The sequence below is a fragment of the Schistocerca piceifrons genome, chromosome 2 (genome assembly GCF_021461385.2).
Source record: "Schistocerca piceifrons isolate TAMUIC-IGC-003096 chromosome 2, iqSchPice1.1, whole genome shotgun sequence".
Taxonomy (NCBI): domain Eukaryota; kingdom Metazoa; phylum Arthropoda; class Insecta; order Orthoptera; family Acrididae; genus Schistocerca; species Schistocerca piceifrons.
Window position 1 is genome coordinate 152,524,277 of NC_060139.1, and position 16,380 is coordinate 152,540,656.

Here is a 16,380-nt window from a genome sequence, read left to right on the forward strand (position 1 = left end):
ACAAAATATTTTCGCATTCGGAAGAGAAAGTTGGTGACTGAAATTTCGTAAATAGATCTCGCCGCGACGAAAATCGTGTTTGCTTTAATGACTTCCATCCCAACTCGCGTATCATATCTGCCACGCTCTCTCCCCTATTACGTGATACTACGAAACGAGCTGCCCTTTTTTGCACCCTTTCGATGTTCTCCGTCAATCCCACCTGGTAAGGATCCCACACCGCGCAGCAATATTCTAACAGAGGACGAACGAGTATAGTGTAAGCTGTCTCTTTAGTGGACTTGTTGCATCTTCTAAGTGTCCTGCCAATGAAACGCAACCTGTGGCTCACCTTCCCCACAATATTATCTATGTGGTCTTTCCAACTGAAGTATTTGTAATTTTAACACCCAGGTACTTAGTTGAATTGACAGCCTTGAGAATTGTACTATTTATCGAGCATTCAAACGGATTTCTTTTGGAACTCATGTGGATCACCTCACACTTTTCGTTATTTAGCGTCAACTGCCACCTGCCGCACCATACTGTAATCTTTTCTAAACCGCTTTGCAACTGATACTGGTCTTCGGATGACCTTATTAGACGGTAAATTACAGCATCATCTGCGAACAACCTAAGAGCACTGCTCAGATTGTCACCCAGGTCATTTATATAGATCAGGAACAGCAGAGGTCCCAGGACGCTTCCCTGAGGAACACCTGATATCACTTCAGTTTTATTCGATGATTTGCCGTCTATTACTACGAACAGCGACCTTCCTGACAGGAAATCACGGATCGAACCACTGCCTGCAAAACATAATTTACCAGCTGCGTTCTCACAAATGGAATTCTTTTTCCAAAATTATCGTGAAGATTGTCATTTTTTCAAGATGAGGGGACAGTACACTCGGAAGGTTTGGGAAGATTAAGTTCATATTCCGCTCTTTCGACCACACATTCTTCAAGATTTGTTTTTTTTCCTAGTCTGAACTACAAGACAAAGTTAGAATCCGTGGCGGGTCATTTTAAGTTCTAGTGCGCAAACAGCGTTCCTCTATCCGCCTGTGGGTGGCACCTCATTTGCATGCCGGCCGTGAAAACGCGGCCGAGGACGGGACGAATGAGGCGCTACCCCTGACTGTGGGACAGCAGGCGTGCTGTTCGAGGTGGCAGAGGGATCCGAGAGGCCGACCGCAGAGCACACATTACGGCGCGCGCACGCGCAAGCCGCACGGAGGGTCGGCGCCGCCGTAATGAGGTGTCCGTCGAGGTGCTAACGCGATTAACAGCAAGACTGCTACACCTGTCGCCGGCAGCTGCCACCTGCCAGCTGCGTCTGTGCCCGGCGGCGGCGGCGCCGTGCGGGGCGAAGCGTCGGGACGCCCGCCGACGCCGACGCCGCCGCGCGGAGATCGATAGCGGCCACAGCGCGCGGCCTTCCTTCTCGTCCCTTCCCTTGCCTTGCCTTGCCTCGCCGAGCCTTGCGCCTTGTCGCGCCTCTATCGGCAACCGGCGCCACACGTTTCTCTCCAGAGACGACCCGTGCGCTGTTTTCCGGCTTCCATCGGGGGATGTACCATTATTCCGGCAGCTCTGCGTGGCAGATCCGGCGGAGACAGATCTCTCTACAACACTGCATTGCAGGGAACACCTTATGCAGTTTTAATCACCCATGTGAAATATTTCACTCGAAACGTCCCCTTAGAAAAATTATAAATACTATACAAGGGCGATGTACTTGAGGACAATATTATGGAAATGGAAGAGGATATAGATGAAGATGAAATGGGAGATACGATACTGCGTGAAGAGTTTGACAGAGCACTGAAAGACCTGAGCCGAAACAAGGCCCCGGGAGTAGACAACATTCCATTAGAACTACTGACAGCCTTGGGAGAGCCAGTCCTGACAAAACTCTACCATCTGGTGAGCAAGATGTATGAGAAAGGCGAAATATCCTCAGACTTCAAGAAGAATATAATAATTCCAATCCCAAAGAAAGCAGGTGTTGACAGATGTGAAAATTACCGAACTATCAGTTTAATAAGTCACAGCTGCAAAATACTATCGCGAATTCTTTACAGACGAATGAAAATACTGGTAGAAGCCGACCTCGGGGAAGATCAGTTTGGATTCCGTAGAAATATTGAAACACGTGAGGCAATACTGACCTTACGACTTATTTTAGAAGAAAGATTAAGGAAAGGCCAACCTACGTTTCTAGTATTTGTAGACTTAGAGAAAGCTTTTGACAATGTTGACTGGAATACTCTCTTTCAAATTCTGAAGATGGCAGGGGTAAAATACAGGGAGCGAAAGGCTATTTACAATTTGTACAGAAACCAGATGGCAGTTATAATAGACGAGGGGCATGAAAGGGAAGCAGTGGTTGGGAAGGGAATGAGACAGGGTTGTAGCCTCTCCCCGATGTTATTCAATCTGTATATTGAGCAAGCAGTAAAGGAAACAAAAGAAAAATTCGGAGTAGGTATTAAAATTCATGGACAAGAAGTAAAAACTTTGAGGTTCGCCGATGACATTGTAATTCTGTCAGAGACAGCAAAGGACTTGGAAGAGCAGTTGAACGGAATGGACAGTGTCTTGAAAGGTGGATATAAGATGAACATCAACAAAAGCAAAACGAGGATAATGGAATGTAGTCGAATTAAGTCGGGTGATGCTGAGGGAATTAGATTAGGAAATGAGACACTTAGAGTAGTAAAGAAGTTTTGCTATTTGGGGAGCAAAATAACTGATGATGGTCGAAGTAGAGAAGATATAAAATTAAGACTGGCAATGGCAAGGAAAGCGTTTCTAAAGAGGAGAAATTTGTTAACATCGAGTATAGATTTAAGTGTCAGGAAGTCGTTTCTGAAAGTATTTGTATGTTCAGAGTTAAGCAGCAAGTGACTGTACTTGTTACATGTACTTTACTAGTTTTGCACGTGAAGTGTTGTACCTTGTGCCAGGATATTATATAAAGTTGTTTACTGCCGTATGTCTTGAGTAAATTGTTTGGCGAGTCATACGCCAACTGTATCTCCTTTAGTCTTCTGGGTGAACAGCGAGCGGCTGTGTACCTGCGTTTTTCTTGTGTATTAACTGGCTTTATGTGTATATGTTTACAATTGGCTGAAAGCTCATTTCCGTGTGAGATTGGTGTCTTCTTTTTAAACGGTGCGACTGGTGCACGTTACTGGCTACTGGCGGGAAAGGTGTTATCTGTTTGAAAATCACATTCCTTATCCTGTTGCGTATTAGTTCGCTGCTCGAGACTAAGTGTTCCTCTTCTTAGTATTTGGTTGGCAAATTTATATTGTATATTGTGATTTACCGTTGTGTAGCTTGGTTTTGTTTATGTTTCAGTTTCTTCAGTTATATGTGTAATAATGTTACTAGGGTTGGAGTCCTACTGTGGCTTCAATGCTTGTTAGTGCAGAAGGTGAAGCACTGGGCAGCGAATGACTTTGTTAATAGCAAGCGTTCACACCAGGAAGAACACGTCTGCGATAAAACACGTATATTTTGCTCTATACTAAAGTTACCAAGTGAGTTACCATTCTGTTTGTCTTGTGGTTAGCATTTTTCTGAACAATGCGTGCTGTATAGAGATCAGTATGTCATTCTGCCAGGGTGCTGGTACACCTCTGAAGTACTTTCTTTAAACTAGCACTTATTTTTCGGTGCTTTAACGACGTCATGTTAAGCGTTTGGAGGCTTGTTTATTCTTGTTTTGTAGAGTTCTGGTATTAGATTGCTGACAGCGTGCGTTGAAATTTCCGTGTATGTACATGAATGCACACATCTTGGTTTGCATTCTTAAGGTTGTTGTTTTATGCGCCGTCTTTTTGCTAGGCATTAGTCATGGTGTCTGTATAAATTTTTTGAGCACTTTCTTGTTTCTGAAGTCCCGGTTTGTGTGGCCGCTGGAAAGACGCTTTACGCATATAATCAAGAGCAGTGTCACACAAGCGCTTGGTAAATAGAAACTCGACCATGGATTTTGTCAGTTCAAGGTCTGTACTGTTAGGTAATTACTTTAAAGGTTGCCTTACTGAAATTCTTGTTAGCGCTGCGGCGCCAGCGTCAAATGTAGTAAATTGTTATTTACTCTCACTGATTAGTAGTAAGCTGTCACCAACCTGACGTAATGTTATTGTATTGTATATTTCTATATTAGAAACATTTCGGACTCATGTTAGTCGCACTTGAGTGCGGTAAAGGGGTTGTTTTTTTGTTGCATTTTCTATGGTAATCATTGTAGTTTGGGTTGTGTTGTTTGATCACTGAGATACATTTGGACAATCATTTTAGTGCCGCTCCACCATTTCAGCTTTCTATCTGGAACAACTTACCAAAAATTTTTGGGGGATTTCGGACGAATGGTATAGTTAAAATGAGATTTATTTTGGTTGTCTTGTTTCTTGGGTAAAAATTTGTGATTTGAAATTTGTGGAACTCTGAAAAGATTTTTTTCCTTAAATTGTCAATATAAAATTATTGTTAGGCTTAGACTGTGTTTATTTTGGTACCAGCACCTTACCGTTCCAATACTAGCGCCCTATCGTCACAGATTATGGACAGACCAGTCGTCTATTTGGCGTCCAATCAAAAGAGCGGCACCTGGCCTCTGAGTCACAAAAATTGTTATTATTCATTATTTTGAAACCATTGATAGTAATATTTACATTTGATGTTAAAATAAGACGCTTACATTCACTATTTTAGTATGAGGAATGTGACGCACCTCTTGTCCAAACATAAGATTTATTTCATTTTTAACACACTTTCGGACAAGTGTTGCATCATAATCCCTGTGCTCATATTGTGATACAGTTTCACTATGTATTCTCACCAGATTAACTACGTAATAAATTCTCTTTGTTTATGACTAAATGAAGAATCAGTTCTATCAAACATTTTGACTCTGTACCACTTGGTTCGTTGTGACATTGAACTATAGGTCCTCCTATAATTGGCTGGTTAAAACAGTTCAAAGACGCAAGCAAGAGGAACGTAAGGGAAGATGGCAAGAATGATGTGAACGATGAGGTCTCTAGAAGTGAAGCACAACTTCTTGCGTAAGGATGTTCAAGGCAATCGACAGAGCCCTTTCATAGAACTATCCGCCTTAAACGTTTTGCGGAATCCTAAATTTGGATGCGCGGAAGGGAATTTGAACACCACCTTCCCCGCCGCTGTTTCTTATCGCCAGTTGGGACAAGAGACCATACGTAATAGTGCACCACGGTGTTCACATCAACCTTGAACCTTAAGACTGAGGACCTTGATTTGTAATACAGTCATAGAGGCCCCTGATTCATAACACCTTTATAGACAATGCTCGTGATGAAACAATTAATGTGTGCCCAATTGTTAATGGATTGTCTGACCCTGATGCACAATTAATTAAAATAAACGATACAGCACCTTACAGCACAGTGGCAGGCTCATATACAGCAGTGAGGGTTGTTAATGAGAACAGGGTATTCACTGCTGATGGCCTCTGATTTTTCAAAAACCGAGAAGTTTCATAATCAGTGCTGGTTTTTGTGGCAAGACCGAAATCTCATACTCGTTCCCATTGGAGGCAGTCTGTGGTGGCTTTCCCTCAAGTTCGTGTCTATTAAGTATAAATGACTGTGATTTTTGTGTTGTTATAGTCCAACAAACCTCGGAACAAATGATAAAAACAAAGGACCAGCAACTGAACTGGTAAGTGAATACAGGGCGAAATGTTTGGGGCAGCAGTGAAACGGGCCGAAGAGTTCATCAGCTTTGGCTGCACATTCGAGAATGGCTAGCCCCCGTAACCATTGTCTGGGCATGGCACATTGCTTAATAGGACACTGCTCACATCCAGTTTACATGTGCGGTTCAAGAGGAGGAACAATATCTGCCAGTGTGGTAGCTGGGAACATTCGAGCACATTATCTTCCGTTGTGACGCCCGAAATGTGATTTCGGAACAGTTGCTAATCAGCAGCTATACGAATCTCTAAGAAAATGCGAACGGTAGAAGATAACAGACAATATCGCTAATATAACTTCTAGGCGTGAAAAGGTTTAATTTTTCTAGGTTACAGCAATTACAAAATCCCTCTCATTCTAAATAGCATCATCATAGAAACGTGAATAACTCAGTGCTAGCGAGTGCATCTGATGTGGAAGATGTGAATCTGAGTGTGGTGTTATAGTGTGTGCGAGTCAACCGAGATCATAGTGTGACACCGGTCAGAACTCGCAGAACCACGTCAGCCCCACGCCAGCTGAGCACCCAGTTCCACAATGGCGTCTGTGTCGGAGAGAGACGCAGAGACGCATAATACATGAAGTATAACACAATGCCGTTAGCAGTCCCAATTTTTTTTTCAAGTCTGCCTTTAAACACACACACACACACACACACACACACACATATGCATATTTTTACGAGTAGTTGATGGTGTTCCTCTAACTGTTTCTCTGTGCCCTTAGCCTTCTTGTTCCAAACGAAGTGTAAAATGTCTGTTACTGTTATTCGAGTATTTTCTCTGTTTAGTAGCAGTTCTCCTTTTTATACGTTTTCTTTGACTCTAGGCAATACATACTGATATATTCTCTCATTGAATCAATGCTGCTAATGACGCATAATATTTTTACCATTACTTATTCATCATTACTGTAATTATTACTATGCTGAGACACGACTTCGTAATCAATTACAACATGTAAAAACGTCAAAAGAATGTCAAAATCACGATCTGTTATATAAATAGAGGCAGTAGGTCTAAAACAAGCAGCAAATAAATAACTTTTGTTATAGACGCGTATTTAAAATGAGGCCCTATTCATTCTGCAGTAAATTTCAGTTTGTAGTCAATGTGGGCTCTTTAGTCATTTACTTGACAGATATTTTTCCTTGGCAGGTATTTTTTAGCACAAACTGCATCTTCTCTTCGTTAAGTATGAGTGGTGAACCGCTGTGAGTGTACGTCACTGTGATTATCGCGTGTAGAGTTCAATGCCAAGCTTTGTTGATGGCTAAAAGAGACAAGGAAGAGAATGGAACTCAGTACCTGCACATCTTAACGAGCGTCTTCCAGGAAATGTAAGACGATGGGGGGCTGGAGGGGGGTGACGCAAGCGCTCGAAACAAAATCCCTGTCATTCTTGAAGTCAGAGGGCACATCTATTAGGTTAAGTCGGATTATAGACAAACAGTCTTGAAAGAAATTAGAGGGACCATAATATATGTAACAGTTACCAGAAAAATAAAACTAATTTTTTTCATGGGAACATTGTGGGGCTCAAAAACAAGATAGATGAGCTTCTCGTTGATCTAGAAGATGTGGAAAATTATGAATCGATAGATAGATATATCTGTCTCTCTGAACACAATTTAACCACGGGAATGGAAACGTTAAATAACAGGGATTACACTAGCATCACTTCCGTACTGAGTGAACTTGGAGAAAGGAAGAATCACAACATATGAAAATTTGAACACAACGTCAAAAATAATGTGTGTAGATCGGAACCTACAAGCATGTGGTTGTGAGTTGTTATTGTAAAACAGTTCTCTTGCAGACTTTCAGTTATGTATAAATGATCTAGATGCATTACTGAGCTACCTTCAGATAAGAAGAAACAGATAGTAGCTTGTGTAGACTTCTGAAAAGATACGGAGAGGAAAAATGAACTCGCATAATTTTCCCAAGATAAAAGGCCCCTGATTCATAACATTTCTATAGACAATGCACGGGATGAAACAATTAGTGTGCACCCAACTGTTAATGGATTGTACAACCATGAGGCACAATTAATTAAAACAAAATTCAAATTTGGCGCCGAACTCTCTGGTGAACAAATGAACACTGACTCGGCTGGGACACACAACAAACCACAATCTCGCTGTGTTTTGGCGAAGTGAAAAGTGTTTTTACTACGTTATTTGTGGAAAATAGTTGTTATAGTTACGTGTGCATCACAACACCTCAGCATGATGCGGAGAATGGAAGTGCTTGCTACAAGAAAACGTAAGTAAAAACGAACATAGGCGCGAAAACATCGCGACAAACTAAATTACATTCTAGAAGATAGGTTAACTCCCAGCAAAAAACTTTCGCATCAACATCGTTTGGTTGCAGATGACAAGCTACCAGTAGTAATTAACACACAAGCAATCCAGAAAATTCATGCACACCAAATGTAAAGGTATTTACAAAAAGAAAAGATATGTTGTTTGAACTAAAGATGCACATAATTTTATGATCATTTACCAAAAATGCTCACATTGCAGAATAAATAAAAACGAAAACCCACTTATGATGGCACAGTGGTGCCGAAACATTTTTGGGTAGTGAAAAAAAACGGTGTTTTGCATAACTGGCGGACCACATATCCAACAATTTTAACTGCAAACACGGCCTATACAAGGAGCTGCAAAACAAAATGAGAAATTGTTATACTTTGTTTTTATCAAACTAAAAATTCTGTGGGTGCGGCGCAGCCACAAGATTACGTAAACGGGTGGTCGAGCCCCGGCGCATCCACGTAATCGGCGCGCATACTGTGTACATTACCATACCGAAGTTTACCTTCGAACTAGCAGCAGAAGGAGTTTTTAAATCGGCTTGTGTGTGAGGAAGCCTGACCCCATAACATGACTGTCACAGGTGGCGACAGACTTTCAGCTGGTGAGATAAATGCGGCCTTAGGCAACATAATTCTACGACCGGCGCCAGGTAGGCAGGCAGGGCTTTTGACGCCCGCCTCGCAGCACGACCGCTGCGCCGCGGCGCCACTCGGCGCTGCATTCCTCGGCCATCTGGCGGACCGCCGGCGCACTAACTGACCCTCCCTGCCTGGACGCTGGAGACCGCTACTGTTCCGTTTCATACCTACCTACCTGCCTGCCTACAACCGGCGCGTTCCTTTCGCAAGGGCGGCGACGGTGACCACCGCGGTAGAAGGGAACCATGATCTCTAACACAAGTTTTGTAGCAGTGGCCATTTTCCGCGGCCTCTACACACATTACATATAAAGGTATTTACAAGGGCCATAGCAACTGCATTCTGCCGAAAATCTAGTCCGGAAATGATGTCAAGGCTTTTGTCAGTGTTTGTGGCCTACATTACTTATGTATGCATGGGGAACAGTATTGCCACGAAATGGAAGGAAGCGAACTGACGACAGTAATGCCGCTCTCGTGCTTGTGCATTCCACAAGAAAAAAGTTCAAATGGCTCCAAGCACTATGGGGCTTAACATCTGAGGTCATCAGTCACCTAGAACTTAGTACTACTTAAACCTAACTAACCTAAGGACATCACACACGGCCATGCCCGAGGCAGGATTCGAAGCTGCGACCGTAACAGTCGCGCGGCTCCGAACTGAAGCGCCTAGAACCGCTCGGCCACCGCGGCCGGCCAAGAAAAAAGTAAGAACAAGAGAATGCAGGCTTAGAGACTGCGTGCTTTTCTAAGTAGGTGAACTGATTTCGTAACTTATCAATTAACTCCTGAGCTAATGCCGGTTACACACCTTTTTTCGGAATACTGAACATGAACTTGAATCGTCGTAAAACAAAGTCGTCCCTTAACTGTAAGACGAATAGCGATATGAAAGACTATATACCACTTACAACCATATTGTAGAGCAATCTACAATTTTTGGTTAGCGGTAACTCATAAAGAAGTTTGATGGACTGTCCCTCTTTAGAAGCACTTATCTTACAGTTATATCTCTTGGTACCAGACGTTTGCAGTGGCTTCGTGAAAGGACTCAACGTATCCATGAAGGTAGTTTGAAAAAAGTTGACATTATTTAATCAGTTCACTTAAAAATTTATGAATGATGTGCATCAACGACCAGAGGCACTGGACATGAGTAATTATTCAGATACAAAAAAACTAAACTCCTCCCGAACAGCCCATGAAGGCCCAACGGTATCGACCGGCCGCCGTGCGATCCTCAGACAAGAGGCGTCACTGGATGCGGATATGGAGGGGCATATGGTCAGCACACCGCTCTCCCGGCCGTATGTCAGATTCCGAGACCGGAGTGGCTACTTCTCAGTCAAGTAGCTCCTCAGTTTGCCTCAGAAGGGCTGAGTGCTCCCCGCTTGCCAACAGCGCTCGGCAGACCACTTGGTCACCCATCCAAGTGCTAGCCCAGCCCGACAGCGCTTAACTTCGGTGATCTGACGGGAACTGGTGTTACCACTGCGGCAAGGCTGTTGGCAATTATTCAGATATACAGAGCTCGTAAAAACCGACATTTGGGGAGGTGCTGTCCACGAACACGGAAAGACAAATGATGCAGCTTCAAATAAGTTAAAAGTCTCAAGAATCTATGTAAACGACTATTGTGTTTCGGCACTGCAAATCGTCTACTATGTCGGTAGCACCGAGCACCGACTATGTCCTTTTTCAGAAATTGGAAATCTGTGATAAGTTCCTATGGGATCAAACTGTTGAGGTCATCGGTCCCAAGGCTTACACCGTACTTAATCTAACTTAAACTAACTTACGCCAAGGACAACACATACAACCATGACCGAGGGAGGACTCGAACCTCCAACGGGGGAGCCGCGAGGACCGTGGCAAGGCGCCTAAGACCGCGCGCCTACCCCGCGCTGCTCCTTTCTCAGATTCCAGTCGTACCATACAGGTTGTAACATAAAGGTACCGCCAAACGTTTAGGAAACATTCCTCACACGTAGAGCAAGAATATATCTTACATGCACATGCGGTCAGTAACGCCTTATTTGCATGTTAAAAGTCAGTTCTCACAACTCTTCAACACATTAATCACGAGATACGCTCAGGAAAAGACCGTATCAGCACGGCACGAAAACCGTTTCTGAATGGAATGTTCAAAATGCTCTCTGTTAGCCATGATACGTGTATAAACCCGTTGTCGCATTGATTTTCTGAAGCACTGAGTGGGTCCTCCTCTACCTATCCATCTATCACAGAATCTGTCATTCAAATGCCAACGAACATTAACACAGAAATGAGGAGGAGCTCCACCGTACGAGCGGACATGTTTTGTCGCATTCGTAAAGGCTCATGTTCTATAAGGGGCAGTCAAATGAAAGCGAGACACATGGAGAGAGTAAGTAAACTGTTTATTATTTCAAAAGTAAGCGCCTTAACTGTTGATACATTTATCCTATTGTGAGAGTTTATGGTTGTCAGCTGAACCATGATTGTATCTAGACGTACAGCTCTTCGTCCGAAGCAAATCGACGGCTCTAAAATTATGGAAATCGCATGCAAGAGATCGGAACCGTGTGAAGGACGTGTATGACCTTTCCAACGAAACGTTGTAGTGTAATCGAAACAACTTTGGCAAAATACGCGGAGGGGGGGGGGGGGGGGGGGTATTATCCTGCAACGGAATGGGCGTGCCCACACGCTGATAAGGTGGTTTCGACTATGCTGCGAAATCCGTATACATCCTACATACCGCCCGGATATCTCCCCGCGCGGTTTCAGTATTCCTGGAGCGCTAAAGAAAGACATTCGTGGCCCTCGATTTGCGTCGTACGATGAGATGCACTGCTGGATGTTATCATGGTTCAGTAGGCAGTCACTAAAGTTTACCCATAAAGGCATTGACGTCTTGTACCATAGTGGGATAAATATATGAACAGTCATGATGCTTACTTTTGAAATAAATAACAGTTTACTTATTGTTTTACATACGTCTGCTTTTAATTCGACTGCTTCTTGTAACAGAAAGGGTGGAGTATTCTCTAAGACACCATGTTAAGTTTCTCCTTTGACCACCAACAATACCGGCCGAAGCATTGACAGAAAACTCTTTATTGACTGATTTTACAACTTCATAAGGATTCTGGGGATAGCCCATATGTATTGACTGTGAAAATTTTGCAATCCGATTACTCTGAAACGAAGCCTCATCCGCGAGCAGCATATTTGCACTAAATTGAGGGTTGACACATTGTTGAATGAACCATTCATAGAAGTGTACCCCTGCAGGAGAAACAACTGCACTTCCCTCTCAGCAACAGTAGTGTGCTCGCACTGAGGTCAGTATAGTGTTGAGCATGTAAGAGCTCAATACAGTTCGAAACTTAGCTACAACAGTCAACATCATTATGTAGGACAGTGACAAAATTTTCTGTTCTTTCGTAAATGTTACATTTTGCGCCTCAAGAGAACAGTTTTTGTATCAAATGATGCTTTGCTAGTCAGTGATAGCTGTAAATTATCCAGTATTCCTGTGCCAAAGAAGTATGTCAGAGTTAAGTGATGTTTTGCTCATTTATGTAATACAGCGAACTAATAATTCGAGTGTCCTAGTGCAATAATCCTTCTCCCAAGGCAATCAAAGAACTTACAGTTGTTACAGGACGGAAGTCGTTCCGTCTGGTCACATAACATTTTATGTAACAAAACGTTTCACGTAGTACTTTCTGCCTCTGTGTGTTTCCCATCATAGATATGATCATGAAGAGAAGTGCAAAGTTTCTAACATGAAAATAAAGCGTTTCCGGACCCGCATGCACACAACGTATTTTCTTCCTCTACGAGTGAGGAATAAAGTTTGGGCATACCTTTCCCCTTCATACTGTGTGCTGTCTACATTCCATAGCTCTGGTTGTTGAAGTACGTATCACATGGTGCAACTCATAATTATTTCATTTGCCCACTCCTGAATTCCTGTAGACAGCAAAAAAATTGAGTGGCTTTTCATCCGCACACAATTTTTTGAAATATTGTCTCACCGCTCAGATTACATGGCTTGGCAAGACAGCGGTGTCAGCGTGATAAAGAGGAAGCAAGGCTGGAAGTGAAATGGAAGTATTTTCAAATAAAGGCTGAGGTATATATGGCCCGGCCATACGAAAAATATTTCGCTTTCGCCATATCATGGCAACTACAGTGCAACAGCCTGTCCTATCAGCAATATTTCCCTGCCATACAGCAATACTGCGTTGCATTGTAGCCACACTATAGGATTGTTGGCGATTACATTATTGCGGCCACATATTGCCACAAAATAAGGCCCGTGTAAGTGCGCATTAATAAACGAAATGCTTTTTTCGTAAAATTATAGCAGTTTCAACGACAGTATTATTTTTCGAAGATAGATAGCAGTTTTTTTTTTGTACAATGCTCACGGGTAATATACAAAATGAGCAAGTCTAACGTAAGTAGTTTGTGTGTGTGTGTGTGTGTGTGTGTGTGTGTGTGTGTGTGTGTGTGTGTATGTGCGTGAGCCCGCCCATTTGGAAAACCACCGAGAGTCCAATGCAAGATCAATGTATCAATGTTCAACCCATCCCTGACGTTAAGCAGAATACCGGAATCACACATCCACATTTATATCCCAAATTCGGGAATGTTCTGCGAGAACAACAATTTTCGATTAAACTATGTTTTAGCTGGAATATCTCTGATGTTACTCTTTTGGTCATTTCTTGAGATATGTACGAGATGTGCTGGAAAAAAATTTTTTTAAGAGAATTTTATTTATTCGTCTACATCATTGTTACCCTCCTCAGTTCCCATAAGACATGACGCACTTACGCTAGTGCTCTCTCTAGCCACCGAGACACTTTTGAAACTTAATGTCCGGCATAGCTTCTAGCTCTCTCAGCGATGTGTTTTTAATCTCATCTATGCTTGCAAAACGACAACCCGTTAAGGTTTTCTTTACTTTAGGCAACAGGCGAAAGTTACACGTGGCCTTTTCTAGCGATTATGGAGACTGAGACATTTCTACGTTACTGTTTACGGCCAAAGATTCACGAAGAAACAACGAAGTTGCGGAAGTGTAAAAGCCGTGAAATGTTTCGTCGCAGTTACTGACGGTTTTTTTTTTTCGGATTACTTTATGTAAACTGCTTTTAGCTTGTAAGTCGTACTCCTTGTTCATCCTTCAACCTTGTGGCAACAACTCACGATGCACATGCCGTTAAAATCGAAGAACACAGTGAGTATAACCTTTACATTTATCCCCATATGTCGGCCTTTCTTTGCTCTTGGTGATCCAGAATGCTTCTGTTCGGACGAGCGAGTCGTATTTTCCACGTCATATGCAGAAATGCATATTTCATCACCTTTTATGACACAATTCAGTACTTCTGCATTACTCTTGAGTTTATTTAGCAATTTATAGTCACCGCTGTTTTCATTTTATATTCTACAGTTCAAAATGGTTCAGATGGCTCTAGGCACTATGGGACTTAACATCTGAGGTCATCAGTCCTCTAGACTTAGAACTACTTAAACCTAACTAACCTAAGGACATCACACACGTCAATGCCCGAGGCAGGATTCGAACCTGCGACCGCAGCAGCAGCGCGGTTCCGGACTGAAGTGCCTAGAACCGCTCGGTCACAGCGGCCGGCTATTCTACAGTTTTGGGACAAATTTTGCTGCCATACGTTTCATACTCGAAGTCTCCGAAACGGTTTCATGGAATGAGCGGAAACACATGACAACATCGTCAGAGACTTCTCTGATGGTGATTCGACTGTCATTCATGATTATATCTCTTATTTTTTCCACCATATCATCGGTTGATGATATGCTGGGACTATAGAGTGCTCGTCATCTTCAGCGTCTTCATGGCTCCGTTCTAAACGCTTTTACCACTCATAAATCTTTGTTCTATTCGTAGCAGATACACAGAAGTAATATTTAATGTCTCTAATACTTTGCGGTAGTTTATTCCGATCTTTTAGCATATCATAACACAAATTATCTAATCAGTTTTTATATGAGTAATCGCCCTTAATATCAAAATACACATATTTTGACAGTTGGCAGCAGAGTTAATATCCAGTTTTGCTAAGACTGTGCAGAATGTTTTCACATGTGTTTGCCAACACAATAACGAAAAGATCGCATCGCACGAATATGACAAATACAACATGCGAAATAACAAGATTCGCGCTATTTTTTAATACACCTCGTGTGGAAGGAGTTACTAGGTCACTTACCTCTCCTTGGAACGCTCACTGTCTCTCATTTTCAACAATGTAACCCGGCCGTGGTAGCGAATGCCACCTGGACCTGAATAAGAATCTCCGTTGCGTTTCCGCGATACTGAACAGACTCCTGTGCTGCTCTTATTCAGATCTTCTCTGTCTGCTCTGTTAGTCGTATCTGGTAATGTAAGTCTTTTTCAATGACCTTTAACTACAAATATTAAGAAATTATGGCTCTTGAAACAATTAGCACTTACAGCTCCTTTTATGGCGCACCATGAGAAACATTCAAGCTACATCAGCAGACGGTGCTCGTTTCACAAAAAGTTTATTTGATGCCAACAACATGGAACTGTTTTGGCAACGGAGCAGGAATGGAAATTATGTGAAAACTTCAATCCCGATTGACTCCCTGGTCAAACAACACAGAGGCAGAGTTAGAACTATTCGCTCTCCTGTTGTTGATTAATATTTCGTGGTAGATAACATACGACGCCTGTCATTGTTCTATGGTGGCGCTTGTTGCTTACAGTGTGTTGGTTTCCAGGCAACCAATTTTTACACTACTGGCCATTAAAATTGCTGCACCACGAAGATGACGTGCTACAGACGCGAAATTTAACCGACAGGCAGAAGATGCTGTGATATGCAAATGATTAACTTTTCAGAGCATACACACAAGGTTGGCGCCGGTGGCGACACCTGCAACGTGCTGACATGAGGAAAGTTTCCAACCGATTTCTCATACTCAAACAGCAGTTGACCGGCGTTGCCTGGTGAAACGTTGTTGTGATGCCTCGTGTAAGGAGCAGAAATGCGTACCATCACGTTTCCGACTTTGATAAACGTCGGATTGTAGTCTATCGTGAATGCGGCTTTTAGTATCGAGACATTGCTGCTCGCGTTGGTCGCGATCCAATGACTGTTAGCAGAATATGGAATCGGTGGGTTCAGGAGGGTAATACGGAACGCCGTGCTGCATCCCAACGGCCTCGTATCACTAGCAGTCGAGATGACAGGCATCTTATCCGCATGGCTGTAACGGATCGTGCAGCCACGTCTCGATCCCTGCGTCAACATATGGGGACGTTTCCAAGACAACAACTATCTGCACGAACAGTTCGACGACGTTTGCAGCAGCATGGACTGTCAGCTCGGAGACCATGGCTGCGGTTACCCTTGACACTGCTTCACAGACAGGAGCGCCTGCGATGGTGTACTCAACGACGAACCTGGCTGCACGAATGGCAAAACGTCATTTTTTCGGATGAATCCAGGTTCTGTTTACAGCATCATGATGGTCGCATCCGTGTTTGGCGACATCGCGGTGAACGCACATTGGAAGCGATTATTCGTCATCGCCATAGTGGCGTATCACCCGGCGTGATGGTATGGGGTGCCATTGGTTACACGTCTCGGTCACCTCTTGTTCGCATTGACGGCAGTCTGA

General features: G+C 43.1%; 1 pseudogene; it reads right to left on the minus strand.

The window, feature by feature from the left end:
- Positions 1–10,086: 10,086 nt before the first annotated feature.
- Positions 10,087–10,204, minus strand: LOC124778549 (annotated as a pseudogene).
- Between the last annotated feature and the right edge of the window lie 6,176 nt (positions 10,205–16,380).